Here is a 16795-nt window from a genome sequence, read left to right on the forward strand (position 1 = left end):
GTCAATACATGTTAGAATCACCTTTACAGCTGTGAGTCTTTCTGGGTAAGTCGCTAAGAGCTTTGCACACCTGGATTGTACAATATTTGCACATTATTATTTTTTTAAATTCTCCAAGCTCTGTCAAGCTGATTTAAGTCTAAACTGTAACTAGGCCACTCAGGATCATTCAATGTCATCTTAGTAAGCAACTCCAGTGTATATTTGGCCTTGTGTTTTAGGTTATTGTCCCGCTGTAAGGTGAATTAGTCTCCCAGTGTCTGTTGGAAAGCAAACTGAACCAGGTTTTCTTCTAGGATTTTGCCTTTTCATAATTCGACTTTCACAATATATGGTATTGTGTGAATGCCAGTGACAAAAAATCTAAATGTAATCAATTTAAAATTCAGGATGTAACTCAACAAAATGTGGAATAAGTGTGTGAATACTTTCTGAAGGCCTGTATTTGTGCCCCAACCCTAGCATCATGTCAACAACAGGACCCAGCTAGCTCTGTAAATGAATACAGAGCTAGGTTTGATACTCTCAGTCTCCCTTGTAGGACCCTTCAGCAGAATCTACAGTACATAGGTTAAAGAGTTCATTGACATAATGTACACACCTAGCCTACACCTTGCACTATATTTATTTACCTTTACAACTGACTGTGTTCTCTCAGAATATATTGTTTAATAAATGGAATAAGACACTCAAACATTCCTATCCATTTTAGATTCAGGTCTACAGATTAAACCTAATATATATATATATATATATATATATATATATATATATATATATATATATATATATATATAACAGGTATCTACTAAAAATATCTACCTAACTTGTCACTTTGAAAACATCTGACAAACTTGGATTTTGTGGTGAACCATCCCTTTAACCTGAAAATAAGGCAATGAGTAAAGAAGTCATGGCACTTCAGTTAGTCCAACAAGAGACCATGCAAATGAACCATACAGCAAACATACATTTTACATGTACATTTTAGCAGACACTCTTATCCAGAGCGACTTACAGTTAGTGAGTGCATACATTTTTTTCATACTGGCCCCCCGTGGGAAACGAACCCACAACCCTGGCGTTGCAAGCGCCATGCTCTACCAACTGAGCTACACGGGGCATACAGCAACCATACAGCAGGTTCAGAAAGCGAACCAGAAAGCTACTAAGATTCTTGAGGGAATGTTTACAACAACTTCTAGCCCAAAGATCTGAGCCACATGCAGTGGCGGCTCCTGAAAAAATTCTCAGGAGGGGCAATTTTTCTGATGATTTAGGTGACCTACACACATTTTAAAAAAGATATGTCCAGCAACAACATGAAGACAGGGGCAGCATATAAGTCAATACCAGAAGCATTTATTGACTGATCTGGGGAGATGGATTCCAGTTTCTGTGACAGATTATAAATAATCTCTGATGCCTTTGTTATATTAGCTTTTGGTTGAATGTACTGTCGTAGTAAATATATAATGTTATAGCTTGGTCTGACTAAAATCTTGTGCATGACCCATTTTGTGTTGGGCGTTTGTTTTCAATCAATGCTGTTCCTATCCTATAACAATGGACAAAAGAGTCCTATCTTGTCAGCCTTGTCAGCAGGTGGCCAAGGACAACACCCACCCACCCAACACCCACCCACCCATAGGTCTCTCAGTTCTTCCAACTCACGAGTTCTTGCTCTGAGGACACACACACACACACACACACACACACACACATCATCACTGATAACACACACACACACACACACACACATCATCACTGTTAAACACACACACACACACACACAAAAATCCCCTCTCTTTAGGCTGAACATTTGAAGACAGAGAACCCGACTCAGAGCCAATGCAACAGTGGAGGGGACCTCGCCCAACTCACCAGGACCAATCAGAAGATCAGAACTACTAGATTCAACCTACATCATTTATTGTATAAAATGTCTGCACACAATGTTTTCGGGGCTCTCTTCTCCCTAAGAGTTTGACGAACGAGTCCGTGCACGCGATTCCAGATATCTTTACCTCTGAATAAACTGCCTTTATTATACCATATCCACCCTGTCCAAAGTCTCTACTTGGTCTCAGTTCTCCAGTAAACTTGTGATTATCAACAGTACACAACGGTAACAAACAATTGGGGGAACTCACGGATGACACAAGTTCAACAGAAAGCAGTTCAATGTCGGGGTACAGAGTCGCTCACTTACCAGGATCGCGGTCCGCTCTGACCAGGGTGAAGCCGGCCGGCTCCACTTCTCTGTCCGGGACTCTGTCATCCAGCCAAGTCTCCCAGCTGTATTGGGATTCCGCTGCCAGCAGCGTTTTCATTATTTAGTCCGTTCGTAGCGGGTATGTACACGATCAACAAGATCAGTCCAAAACCAACCACTGGAAATCCATGGTTGGCAGAATGTTTGTAAACTAAGTCTACAAATTAAAAACATAAAATAACGCCACACTGCAGGTCGCAACAGAGACGCTGCTAGCCGCTATTGTCTTAGTTACATTCATGGTTACGTCACGTATGACGAAAGCGTATCCCAGAAACCCTAGACCCACTCCAATTTGCATACCGCCCCAACAGATCCACAGATGATGCAATCTCTATCGCACTCCACACTGCCCTTTCCCACCTGGACAAGAGGAACACCTACGTGAGAATGCTATTCATTGACTACAGCTCAGCATTCAACACCATAGTGCCCTCAAAGCTCATCACTAAGCTAAGGATCCTGGGACTAAACACCTCCCTCTGCAACTGGATCCTGGACTTCCTGACGGGCCGCCCCCAGGTGGTAAGGGTAGGTAACAACACATCTGCCACACTGATCCTCAACACGGGGGCCCCTCAGGGGTGCGTGCTCAGTCCCCTCCTGTACTCTCTGTTCACCCATGACTGCATGGCCAGGCACGACTCCAACACCATCATTAAGTTTGCCGACGACACAACAGTGGTAGGCCTGATCACCGACAACGATGAGACAGCCTATAGGGAGGAGGTCAGAGATCTGGCCGTGTGGTGCCAGGACAACAACCTCTCCCTCAACGTGACCAAGACAAAGGAGATGATTGTGGACTACAGGAAAAAAAAGAGGACTGAGCACGCCCCCATTCTCATCGACGGGGCTGTAGTGGAACAGGTTGAGAGCTTCAAGTTCCTTGGTGTCCACATTACCAACGAACTATCATGGTCCAAACACACCAAGACAGTCGTGAAGAGGGCACGACAAAGCCTATTCCCCCTCAGGAGACTAAAAAGATTTGGCATGGGTCCTCAGATCCTCAAAAAATTCTACAGCTGCACCATCGAGAGCATCCTGACTGGTTGCATCACCGCCTGGTATGGCAACTGCTTGGCCTCTGACCGCAAGGCACTACAGAGGGTAGTGCGTACGGCCCAGTACATCACAGGGGCAAAGCTCCCTGCCATCCAGGACCTCTATACCAGGCGGTGTCAGAGGAAGGCCCTCAAAATTGTCAAAGACTCCAGTCACCCTAGTCATAGACTGTTCTCTCTGCTACCGTACGGCAAGCGGTACCGGAGTGCCAAGTCTAGGTCCAAAAGACTTCTCAACAGCTTCTACCCCCAAGCCATAAGACTCCTGAACAGCTAATCATGGCTACCCGGACTATTTGCACTGCCCCCCCACCCCATACTTTTTACGCTGCTGCTACTCTGTTAAGTATTTATGCATAGTCACTTTAACTCTACCCACATGTACATATTACCTCAACTACCTCAACTAGCCGGTGCCCCCGCACATTGACTATGCAACGGTACCCCCCTGTATATATAGCCTCCCTACTGTCACTTTATTCTATTGTATATATAGCCTCCCTACTGTCACTTTATTTTTACTTCTGCTCTTTTTTTCTCAACACTTTTTTGTTGTTGTTTTATTCTTACTTTTTTGTTTAAAATAAATGCACTGTTGGTTAAGGGCTGTAAGTAAGCATTTCACTGTAATGTCTGCACCTGTTGTATTCGGCGCATGTGACCAATAAAATGTGATTTGATTTGATTGATTTGAAGCGCGTAAGTGCAAGCCCACAGACACCCATAGAGAATGTATTGAGAGCTTTGAAATTTGAAAAAAATAGATTTTACATGACAGGCTATGAGAGACTTCTGGGCGATTTTCAACCTGACTGAAATCGCCCCAAAAACGGGCGGGGCCATTTGAAGCACGACTTTAGCCTGATTTGACATTTAGTGGCAGTCAGATCAGATTACAACACTGATAACTACTGTTGCCGTGATATAATTGATTAGAAAAAAAATCCCTTCCTTTTCCCGTTTGGCAGTGCGTCGCCCATATCGCCCTATTGAACAAGCCGTCCCTGGCCACATGGGTATGCTGCCATTGTGACAGAGACCAGGCAGGGTCACAGTCTAGTTTGCCAATTGCATCATTCTCTGTTTGAATACCAACCAAACCCAAAGCAGTGCAGAGTTTATCAACAGGGCCTACCCATCATCTTGAGGCTGCACTCTTATTTGATCAATAGAATAATAACACGCAAGAAGCCAGTGCTGAGGTCATCGAAATGGAATCAATCATTGAAACATGGCTAAACGGACATGTATGTAGAAGGAATTAGACATTCCGTCGTAGTATTAGGAAAAGCTAAATGTAACTGATCAAAGAGTTGTTGCTAAACTTGGTGGCTCTTTATTTCACAGTCCACTATTAAACTGGTATTAACTCATATTTCACAGTAAATTAGTCATTACGTTGTAATTACATGGAAATATTAATTGCTTTCTTTGGTATTAATTGAAACCAGTTCCACTTTGTAAGGTTTGGTACCAGTTAAGTAGGCCTACCAAAGACTATGCATTATTACTATCACATACAGTGCTATCCAGTGTTGGGGAAGCTACTCTGAAAATATAGTTTACCAAGTTACCAATGAAGTTAAGTTACCCTTAAGAAAAATATAGTTTACTTAACTAGTTACTTTGAAAAAGTAGTTCACTACCTTCAAACAACTTTGTGATAAATTATCATATCTAGATCTGAAATGTCATAGACTACAACTTGCAAGAACAGATCACTCTGGAGTCAGATGTTAACAGAATGTATAATTTAGCATATTAAACAAAAAAACTGTTTCAAATAAGAATTAGGCAGGTCTGATTGCGAAAAATAAAGGGAATTCTTGCCTGCATCACCCATATTGTATTTTCTTTTAGCAAAATAGTAGTGTGTAGTTCCACTAGTTAGCTACACCTCTACATGGCGAAAAAGAACACTACCAAGATTTTTATTTAGTTCAACTGCCACCAAGCTACTGCAAAATGTAGTTAAATGACTAGTTGAACTATATGTAGTTCACTGCTCCAACACTGGTGCTATCACTGCTCCAGCTGAAAGAGGACTGAAGGAAAGCGTTACCAAACTTGTTGTAGTGAGAAAGGAAGAGTGGAATGGGGTTCAGCAGACTAAATACAGCTCACATGTCATGTGACATTTACCGGTGGGTTCTACGGTTACAGTATAAAAAGTCAAAGGGCAAAATAATGGCCTGGAGGATATTAATAGGAGTTCAAGACTGTTCTCAGCGCTAAAGGCCAAGGGCGAATAAAGTGCAGGCCTTAGTGGAGAGCACAAGAATGTAGCTGACTGCCAGGCTGCAGCTGCAGGGCTCTCACAGGGCTCTCACTCATTTCGCACAATCGTCCCAACCTGAACCATACTGTGCAGGCCTTTCCAGCATCATTACAGCATCTATGGTAGATGCATAACCATGCCAGAGCAGTACAGCTTGGCTCAGTAGTGTCAAAAATGTAGGCCTAAAGGAATCGCACAGGAGTGTGTCTGACTGCCAGGCGGCTTTCACAGCAACCCTCATACCCTTTTCACACTAGCCGACCTGAACCGTTCTGTGCTATTTTCTTTTCACATTGTCCTTTCAAACACGGTTCCAGCAACTATGGTAGATGCGAAACCGCTACAGCTCAGTAGTGTGAAACAGGTAACAGAATAAGGGTCTAGAGCAGTGTGGTGAATAGGTGTATCATAGTGTCTTTTAGTTAATCTATTATTTTAAATGAGAGGTTTCTTTTTTGAGTTTTGACAGACATATGTAATAATGCAATATTGTTAGAGATATAGCACTATTGCAAATATGTGGCCTGAGCACACTAGTTAACATTTTCTAACATAGCATTGTTGCATACTAATTTCTGATTGGCTTGTAGGGCATTCTAGAGCATGCATTATGTAAGCATGAACACATAAACTGTGTTCGAATACTCACACTAACCATACTATTTGTGACATAACTTGAGTATGTAGTATGCTTATTGGTCATAGTATTGATATAGTTAGCATGTCAAAAGTTCCCGGATGTCGTACTACATTCGCCAAAATACTAAGTAAACAAGCAGTGGACACTATTTCCATGGTTTTAGGGCCCATAATGCAATTCTTCAGAAAATGGGTGTGGCTTCACAACATTTTCAGATTAGAAGAAAATGGCGGAAGATATGCAGCCTAAATCCGGAAACCTTAACAAGCTCAGTATTAATGGTTGCAATTTGCAAAGTAGCTTGAACTACTGTAAGTGATATAAAAGTGGATAAAGACAACAATAACTCCTCCACTCCAGCAGAGGCCCGGCTTCCTCCAACATCTCTGGCAGTGGCAGAGGCCCCTGAAAGGGTGTGGCTCCATATTCTGCGGTCGGTAGAAGATGGAGCCCAGTAGTGACGCACACTGGTCTTGTTACTGTGGCTAGTCACCGCCATCACCTCCTGTGTCTCCTTGCCAGCTTTAACTTTCAAGTTTTAAAGTCACGTGCACAATTAGAGTGAAATGCCTTTCTTGCAAGCTCTAAACCCAACAATGCAGTCATCAATATCAATGTAGTAAAGAAAATAACAAAAACACAAGAAAAAAATTACGAAATAAAGAAGAACACGAGAAGTATTCTACCAATACCATATTTACAATGTGCAAGGATACTGGAGTGATAGAGGTAGATATATACTTTATAGGGGTAAGGTGACTAGGTATCAGGATATATGATAAATAGAGTAGCAGCAGCGTATATGATGATTGTATGTGAGTGTGTGTGCGTGTGTGTAGAGTCAGTATACATGTGTGTGCATGTTATGTGTGTGTGAGCAAATTAAGTGAGTGTGTTGGAGTGTCAGTGTGTGTGAGTGTGTAGAGTCAGTGCAAAAATAAAATACAAGGGTCAACTCAGATAGTCCGTGAAGCCATTTTGTTAGCTATTCAGCAGTCTTATGGCTTGGGGATAGAAGCTGTTCAGGAGCCAGACTTGATGCACCGGTACTGCTTGCTGTGCGGAAGCAGAGAGAACAGTCTATGGCTTGGTTGGCTGGAGTCTTTAACGATTTTCCGGGCCTTCCTTTCACACTGCCTGATACAGAGGTCATGGATGGCAGGGAGCTAGGCCCCAGTGATGTACTGGGCTGTCCGCACCACCCTCTGTGCACCACCCTCTGTAGCGCCATGTGATCGAGGGCGGTGCTGTTGCCTACCAAGCAGGGATGCAGCCAGTCAAGATGCTCTCAATGGCGCGGCTGTAGAACATTTTGAGGATTTGAGGGCCCATGCCAAACATTGTCAATCTCCTGAGGGGGAAAAGGGGCTGTTGCGCCTTCTTCACGACTCTGAGTGCTTGTGGACCATTTTAAGTCCTTAGTGATTTGGGCACAGAGGAACTTGAAGCTCTCGACCCGCTCCCTGCAGCCCCCCCCCCCCCCCCATTTGCTCCATGGAGTACCAGGTATTTTTCAGGCTCAGTTCCAGTCCTGCCCTTTACGTTCTTGTAGAATACAGGGGCTCCAGGGCGTAGTCATACATGAAACACCTCAGCTGCTCCTTGTCTGCCTCTGTGTTGGAGTTAGGATTTTTTGTTGCCTCGTTAAAGAACAGGGACACATACTCCAAACCGGTCTCATCCTCCCTGACCACAAATTAGTTGGGTTTCAGGTCCCTCAGGCCCTCTCTACCCCGCCTCGCCATAGTGAGCTGGATGTCTAGCCACACATAGTGCACCAGACCTGTTGCTATCATCAGAGAGAGGGCAGGTGATGCCTTCAGCTTCTGCAGGTCAGCTGGGGAAATGGCAGGATGATGTCGTGACCTTTCCTTCTGATTGCGCCTGTAAGTTTAGAGCACCGATGTGAAAACATTGTTTGATGATTTCAAGCTCTTGTTTGTGATGATACTGATGGTGTGGTGTGTTTGAGTCCATGCAACTTCTTATGTGACTTGTTAAGCACATTTTTACTCCTGAACTTATTTAGGATTGCCATAACATTTCAGGTTTTCATTTTCAATTTTAAAAACATAATTCCACTTTGACATCATGGGGTATTGTGTGTAGGCCATTGACACAAAATCTCTCTTTAATCCATTTTAAATTCAGGCTGTAACACAACAAAATGTTTAAAAAGTCAAGGGGTGTGAATACTTTCTGAAGGCACTGTAGCTAGTAGATAATCTTAGATTTCAGTCAGTTATCCTCCGAAATGTGGTGGTCAGTGCATAAACTAGTTATGAGTTAAACGTATTTGTCTGAAAACGAACTAGTCGCCAGTTGTTGACTGTGGTGTAATCATAGCTAGCTAATCTGCTGCATAGCGGTACATTCAGAGTACAGCTAGCTACGCTAGCTAGCGTCACAAATTGTTTCGCTAGCTGAGTTGTTTTATTCGAAAACGGCTGAGAACTCAAATCCTGTAGCTGGCTAGCAAGTCCACCTCGGTATTGGGTTGTGGGAATGTTAGAATATTATTTTTTTACTTTTAAGATAACCTTCATTGAAGTTTGTGGTTACTACTGGTTACGGGATCTGAGGCGAGATAATTTGTCCGCCATATTTTTTGTTTTGGGCAAGGCTTGGAGTTGGCGTATTGATATTTTGACGTCTCATACTACTTGAGTGAGTGAGTTAGTGAGTGAGTGATAAGCCTACTTCAGACAGTGGAGATAACAGGGAATTGTCAAAGGCTTAGAACCCAATTACAGCTAGCTAGCTAAGCTAACTTAGGCTAGTTGTTTTCTCAACGTTAAAGTTAACATTTTGGACCATAGTATTCGTGGGTGGGATGGTCCTTACGTCCTGGGAAAATGTACGTTTATAGCTAGATTTCCAAAGATGCATCGCAGCGGCTGCATTTCCTGCATAGATAGTAACGTTAGCAGCAGCAGGAGGTGGCGGCGCCTGGATGATGTGTAGCACACGTGGGTAAATTGTTTATCAAGTTAACCATATTCTAGGTAATGCCAGGTAGCTAGCTAGCTACATATAAATAGGATAGACAGCCATCCCATAATAGTTTTTTTTTATGACACAAACGTTACCTTGATTTGCTAAAAACGACAAGTTAGCTACCTAGCTAGCAGCTAAGCTAACTAGCTAATGAACAGACAATGCAAAAACTCAATTACAACGAAATATCAAATGTTATATCACTTAAGAATAATGAAGCAAGTCCTGGTCTAATTTCTATGTTTCCTAATCTCAGATACAGAAACCTATGAAAGCTGCTAAACTCTGTCTGTGAATGAAGGTTCCAAAGAAAGTCTCAAGTCCTGGAGAGACTGAAGGGTATATTGCCAATGGGTTATACACTGCTAAAAAATAAATAAAGGGAACACTAAAATAACACATCCTAGATCTGAATGAATGAAATAATCTTATTAAATACTTTTTTCTTTACATAGTTGAATGTGCTGACAACAAAATCACACAAAAAGTATCAATGGAAATCAAATTTATCAACCCATGGAGGTCTGGATTTGGAGTCACACTCAAAATTAAAATGGAAAACCACACTACAGGCTGATCCAACTTTGATGTAATGTCCTTAAAACAAGTCAAAATGAGGCTCAGTAGTGTGTGTGGCCTCCACGTGCCTGTATGACCTCCCTACAACGCCTGGGCATGCTCCTGATGAGGTGGCGGATGGTCTCCTGAGGGATCTCTTCCCAGATCTAGACTAAAGCATCCGCCAACTCCTGGACAGTCTGTGGTGCAACGTGGCGTTGGTGGATGGAGCGAGACATGATGTCCCAGATGTGCTCAATTGGATTCAGGTCTGGGGAACGGGCGGGGCCAGTCCATAGCATCAATGCCTTCCTCTTGCAGGAACTGCTGACACACTCCAGCCACATGAGGTCTAGCATTGTCTTGCATTAGGAGGAACCCAGAGCCAACCGCACCAGCATATGGTCTCACAATGGGTCTGAGGATCTCATCTCGGTACCTAATGGCAGTCAGGCTACCTCTAGCAAGCACATGGAAGGCTGTGCGGCCCCCCAAAGAAATGCCACCCCACACCATGACTGACCCACCGCCAAACCGGTCATGCTGGAGGATGTTGCAGGCAGCAGAACGTTCTCCACGGCGTCTCGAAACTCTGTCACGTCTGTCACGTGCTCAGTGTGAACCTGCTTTCATCTGTGAAGAGCACAGGGCGCCAGTGGCGAATTTGCCAATCTTGGTGTTCTCTGGCAAATGCCAAACGTCCTGCACGGTGTTGGGCTGTAAGCACAACCCCCACCTGTGGACGTCGGGCCCTCATACCATCCTCATGGAGTCTGTTTCTGACCGTTTGAGCAGACACATGCACATTTGTGGCCTGCTGGAGGTCATTTTGCAGGGCTCTGGCAGTGCTCCTCCTGCTCCTCCTTGCACAAAGGCGGAGGTAGCGGTCCTGCTGCTGTGTTGTTGCCCTCCTACGGCCTCCTCCACGTCTCCTGATGTACTGGCCTGTCTCCTGGTAGCGCCTCCATGCTCTGGACACTACGCTGACAGACACAGCAAACATTCTTGCCACAGCTCGCATTGATATGCCATCCTGGATGAGCTGCACTACCTGAGCCACTTGTGTGGGTTGTAGACTCTGTCTCATGCTACCACTAGAGTGAAAGCATCGCCAGCATTCAAAAGTGACCAAAACATCAGCCAGGAAGCATAGGAACTGAGAAGTGGTCTGTTGTCACCACCTGCAGAACCACTTCTTTATTGGAGGTGTTTTGCTAATTGCCTATAATTTCCACCTGTTGTCTATTCCATTTGCACAACAGCATGTGAAATTTATTGTCAATCAGTGTTGCTTCCTAAGTGGACAGTTTGATTTCACAGAAGTGTGATTGACTTGGAGTTACATTGTGTTGTTTAAGTGTTCCCTTTATTTTTTTGAGCAGTGAATATGCTACTAGTTTACTGTTAGAGTTGGTTGTAGGACTACAAAAATACTGTTAAAAGTAACAATGCATAGATCTAGAACATGCATCAACAACCTTGCTCCTAGAGATCTAGCTAATGGGTGTGCAGGTTTCTGTTTCAGCCCAGCCCTGACATTCTGCTTATTATTTGTAGTAGACACTATTCATTTAACTATTCAATCATCTCTTGTTTTGGAGTAAGATGAATGTCTATATCCACTAATCATTTACATTATTTGTGTGATATGTAATAAAGTGTTGATTCTTTGAATGAAGTATAGTATATTTTTTGGTCGTTGAACATTCCCTGTTTGTCTGTTTTATTTGGTTGTCACTCACTCTCATTTTGTCTGATATTGCACAGATTTGCAGCTGAAGCTGATGTCCTTGATCATTGGTGTGGGTGTAACAATCCCTGTATGGCTGACCTAGGATGCAACCCCTGTCCACAACAGCACTTCATACCCACAAAGCAGCGTCCATTATCCTACCAAAACCATGATCTTGGTTGGGCTAGGATAACAGTACTTTAGGTCTCAGGGCAGGTGACATCACCACAAGATGGCTACTAGGGCTTTCTCACTTTGTCTTTCCTTGATTACTCGCATCCTGTCTCCTCATCTGTATTGTATTGCAACTGTATTGGAGCAGAAGATACAAGGTCCCTCCCCTCTGACCTTCTTCTCCAATGGGTTTTTAGAAGGAGACGAGGAGAGGAATCGAGGAAGGATGAATTGAGAAAAAGCCAAGCACTCACCTGTCAACTAGCTCATGTGCTACACACTCACCCATCTGTTACCCTCACGGTCCTTCTCCTCATCAACTTCAGCTGCCAGCAGATTGTGAACTGAGTCAATCTAGCCCCCACAGCATTCATTTTGTGGGTATTTAATTCTGCTACACTGACTCAGATCACACAGTCAGCTGAGTTATACTGTCGGTGGCGTAGGAGGAGGTGAAAGGGGTGTGACTAGCAGAGGTGAGCTGCAGGTGAGTTCTAGTAGCCACTGTGATGTGATGTTACCCCCTGAGAGTTGAAGTAGTGTCTCCTCCTGTCTGTCATGAATGTATCTATATTTTAATATTGTAAGCATCTCGGCTGCGAGAGGATCTCCTGCAATTTTGCCCGATTTGCTTCATTCTGCTACACTCACGTTACGTCACTCAAGTTCAGCTATGAATCGCTGTATAGTACATCACAGGCATGCTAGCTACAAGTGTAATTTGATTAGGGTTTACGTCCTGGCCCGGTCAGGTATACAGGGATGGAACTCATACATTACATGGCTACTTTGCAGCCCATGTAAAATTGACCCTTCACTGTGGTCAATCTCCAGGGTATTTTTATCTTGCCTCCACTATCTGTGCTCTACACTTTTGGTTCAATTGCTTACAGTGGATGTGAGATTATTTATGGCATGCAGGCCCAATGCAGACATATGATGGGATTAGTATTGGCCTTGTGGGCATGTCCAATGCACTTGTACATGTGGCTTGTCATTTCTATACTGAAACCGGATGAGCAAATCCTCACACATTGTTTATATTTTGCTGAGATGTTTTCTCCATTTGAAATTATACTATTAGAAATAGGAAAAGCACTCACACATCTGAGAACTTGTGTGTGTTAATCATTTGATAATAACTTGAAAGCTGATTGATACTGGCAAGATCAGTGTGTGGGTCTTATTTTTCATTAGACAATTAGGGTACTAGGGGGTAACTAGTCCCCCATAAGAACAATGTCTAATTGCTGACACAAAAAAGCAACGTTTGGAGAGAAAAAATGGTATGTGGAAGAAGGTCATGCTTAGGCGAATAAACTATAAAGGGAAATAAATGGCTAGAGTTTACACTTTTTTTATCCTTCAGCGCGGCAGGATACATTGAGTAAGAATTTCACATTAGACCCGTGTACCAGGTAGTACTGCGGCTGACCCCTTTTCGAGCGCCGTAGATCACCGAGAAAGAGGATTGGAGTCTTCCAATAGCTCACATAACCGTGGTTACATACGTAACCGTGGTTATGTAGCACTACATTGGATCACTCCAATATAGTATCACATTACCAGATTAATCGGTGAACTAGGTAAGGGCCAGACAGAGTCCTGTTGGACTGAGCTCAGGGCAGTCATAGTTGCTATGTCCCTCCGTCTCCACTCAGAGAAGTTTAGGCAACACCCAGCACAACCGTTCCGTTGTCACACTGAATCGATATTACCTAGAAAAAGGTGCTAGTGGAGCTTTGCATGCCCGAGGAACACACTACAGATCTACAATTTCACAATCTGTTTACTTATTTTTCTTGCACTTTGACAGGTGAATATTTAGCCTATCGCCCTAATATTTAACTAATGAATGGCCTAATATCTAGCTAATATTTAGCTTCTTACTTCGGCTACACACCACTAGCCTCTCTCTGTTCCTGTGTGCAACAGGCTATAGGCTACGCAAGCTAGTGGTGCGCGGAACAGCTGTTTGTTCACCCGCACCCGCACGCAATTGCTAATAACCCATCGCAACCGCCCAACTATGATAAATTGAAAATCTGAGGCCCGCACCCAACCCTAACCCTCAAATATAGAAAATGTGATATAGGCTACAGTCAAAGACAGCAGAACGATTTTTTTGACAGGGGGTGCAGGATTTTTTGTTGTTGTTGCCTGATTTAGATATGTTTCTGCTTATAATTTCCGACATTTTGGTAGGCTATTTGTTAGACAACTTGTCAATAATTAGATACATGAAGCTTCTCTTTTGTCATTATATGTTGCCCTAGAAGACTAAATAAACCCTTGCTCTACAGAATAATGTAATAGATCGATAGAATGAATGCGTCAGTCTAGTTGACATTGGTAAAGTTTTCTCTATCGTCTTTCGCAGCAAATAATTTTAGGGACTGGTGAGAAAATACAATAACGCAAAAAACGGGAAAGATGTTCTGTGCAAAATGTCCATATGACATCAGTTTGACCGGTTTTAAGGAAAAAGAAAGCTGTGGAAACGACCCAACGTATTAATGATAAGATATTTTATGTGGTTGAAATACTATCAGCTTTTATGATGCGTTTATGATGAAGACAGCACCTCTCCACATGGTATGTAACTGATTATTGCATTCTCTCAAGATATAGAAATAAATAAATAATATTTCTCCACTCCTGTTCCCAAGTCCAAATTTTGCCTACATTTGGTGAATCATTTTACTGCAAGAAATGCTTAATTCTGCAGAAGTTATTATTAAGGCTAAACAGTAGGCTACAGTTCCCTTGACATGCCATAGGCCTATTTGAAGCCCCCTCTTGTGACTGTCGAATTTGTATAGCGCCTCACAATCATCACACAACATAGCCAGCATTGTGCTATCATCCTATTTTACCACTTCACCAAATCTTTTCGAAACATTACTTATTTTCCACCATAATTTGCAAATAAATTCATTAAAAATCATACAATGTGATTTTCTGGATTTTTTTCTTCTCATTTTGTCTGTCATAGTTGACGTGTACCTATGATGAAAATTACAGGCCTCTCTCATCTTTTTAAGTGGGAGAACATGCACAATTGGTGGCTGACTAAATGCTTTTTTCCCCCACTGTACTTTTGGGGCTGGAGACCTCTATACATCTCTATGCTCTGAGTACACCTGCAACCCATTACCTAGTTAAATACCTGAGTTCCTTTGTATTTTAGTTCAGGATATAGTCCTGGTCTGGACTGGGAGAAGTTGTTTTGTTTGAAACGGATGGCTCGTCGAAAGGAGACGAGAGTGAGAAGGGATAGATTCCAGTGGCGAATAAAAAAGGAAACGAGAGAAGTAAAGTGGTCGTGGAGTCTAGTTAATCTAAGCCTAGTTCGGACTATTTTTTAGTCGGAGTGGGGTTTTTGGATCGATCGAGATATCTGGGAGATCCATTTGAAGTCTCGATGAAAATCGTATATGCATTTGATGAGGTGGCATCAGTAAAAATAATGTCAGAGGAGCAGAAGGAGCGTGCTTTGCACCTGAAAAAGATATCGGATTGGAATGTGTCGTGTGTGGATCTGCGAAGCAGGGTGCCTATCAAGGGGGTTATATCTCTGGAGTGGCGCTAGAAGTGATTGCAAGGATGTAATGGAAGAAATAGATGCAGTGGTTGGTGCACGCTGACTGACCTGTATGGTTGATGGAGTGAGGAAGCCCACTCCATCCATTCTTTTGTTCTTTGAAGAATAGTCTCTCCCTTCGTACGAATATTTGGGTTATATGAGATATCCTGTAAGAGCCTTATTGCCCAAACCCTTGCAGTGTGATAAATGTAAACTATTTGGACATGTACCAGTTGAGGCGAAGTTGCTGCAATTTTGGTGGCAGTAGGTGGCGGCAATACACCAATAGGTGTAGTCTGCCATAAAACTTTGAAGAAGAAGAAGAAGAAGAAGAAGAAGGATGATATAGTCCTTTACCTTTTCAAGCCAGTCGGAAAAGCTCTGGGGGATGTTGGCGGAATGAAGGATAGTATAGGAGAAGATGGTGGAAACCTAAGGTTTTGTTTGAAACTGCTAGTGAGTCGGATGAACATAATAGCGCAGAGTGAGAATGAATGGGTTACAGTGGCGAAGAAGAAGGGAAACAAGAGAAGTAAATGTCCATTGCTCGTGTTTCTTGGCCCAAGCAAGTCTCTTCTTCTCATTGGTGTCCGTTAGTAGTGGTTTCTTTGCAGCAATTCGACCAGGAAGGCCTGATTCACGCAGTCCCCTCTGAACAGTTGATGATGAGATGTGTCTGTGACTTGATCTCTGTGAAGCATTTATTTGGGCTGCAATTTCTGAGGCTGGTAATTCTAATGAACTTATCCTCTGCAGCAGAGGTAACTCTGGGTCTTCAATTCCTGTGGCGGTCCTCATGAGAGCCAGTTTCATCATAGCGCTTGATGGTTTTTGCGACTGCACTTGAAGAAACTTTCAAAGTTCTGAATTGATGATTAATGATTGGCTGTCGTTTCTCTTTGCTTATTTGAGATTTTCTTGCCATAATATGGACTTGGTATTTTACCAAATAGGGCTATCTTCTGTATACCCCCCCTACCTTGTCACAACACAACTGATTGGCTCAAACGCATTAAGAAGGAAAGAAATTCCAAGCGTTTGACCGGTAGTATATATATGTGTATATATATATAATCTCATTAGAAACAGATATCTAGTTGTTTGATTCTGAATATCTCTCACGGTGATGAGGGAATGATCAGACTAATGTTATCAATACCAAGTAAAACTACAATTCCAGAAAAGTTCTCCATGCATTTGTCCGAGTATTTCTCAGCAATTCTGACCTAATGTTGCTCATTCATATTGATTTGATAATGTATAGAGTAATGATATTACAGTCAACTCCTGATTAATAATTGATTATCTCAGATCATCCTATACTTATAAACACTTTGTCTATGTACTGTAGTTATCGTTTTCCTTTACTACTGGTTTGTAAACTTCATTGCCAAGTAAACTCCCAACCAGCTGGCAGCGCTGTTGTGCGTTTCTGGGTTCGCCACCAACTACAACAAAGGATTCCTTGACTAGAACAAAGGATTCCTT

The sequence above is a fragment of the Coregonus lavaretus genome (genome assembly GCF_964263955.1).
Source record: "Coregonus lavaretus genome assembly, chromosome: 21".
Classification (NCBI taxonomy): Eukaryota; Metazoa; Chordata; class Actinopteri; order Salmoniformes; family Salmonidae; genus Coregonus; species Coregonus lavaretus.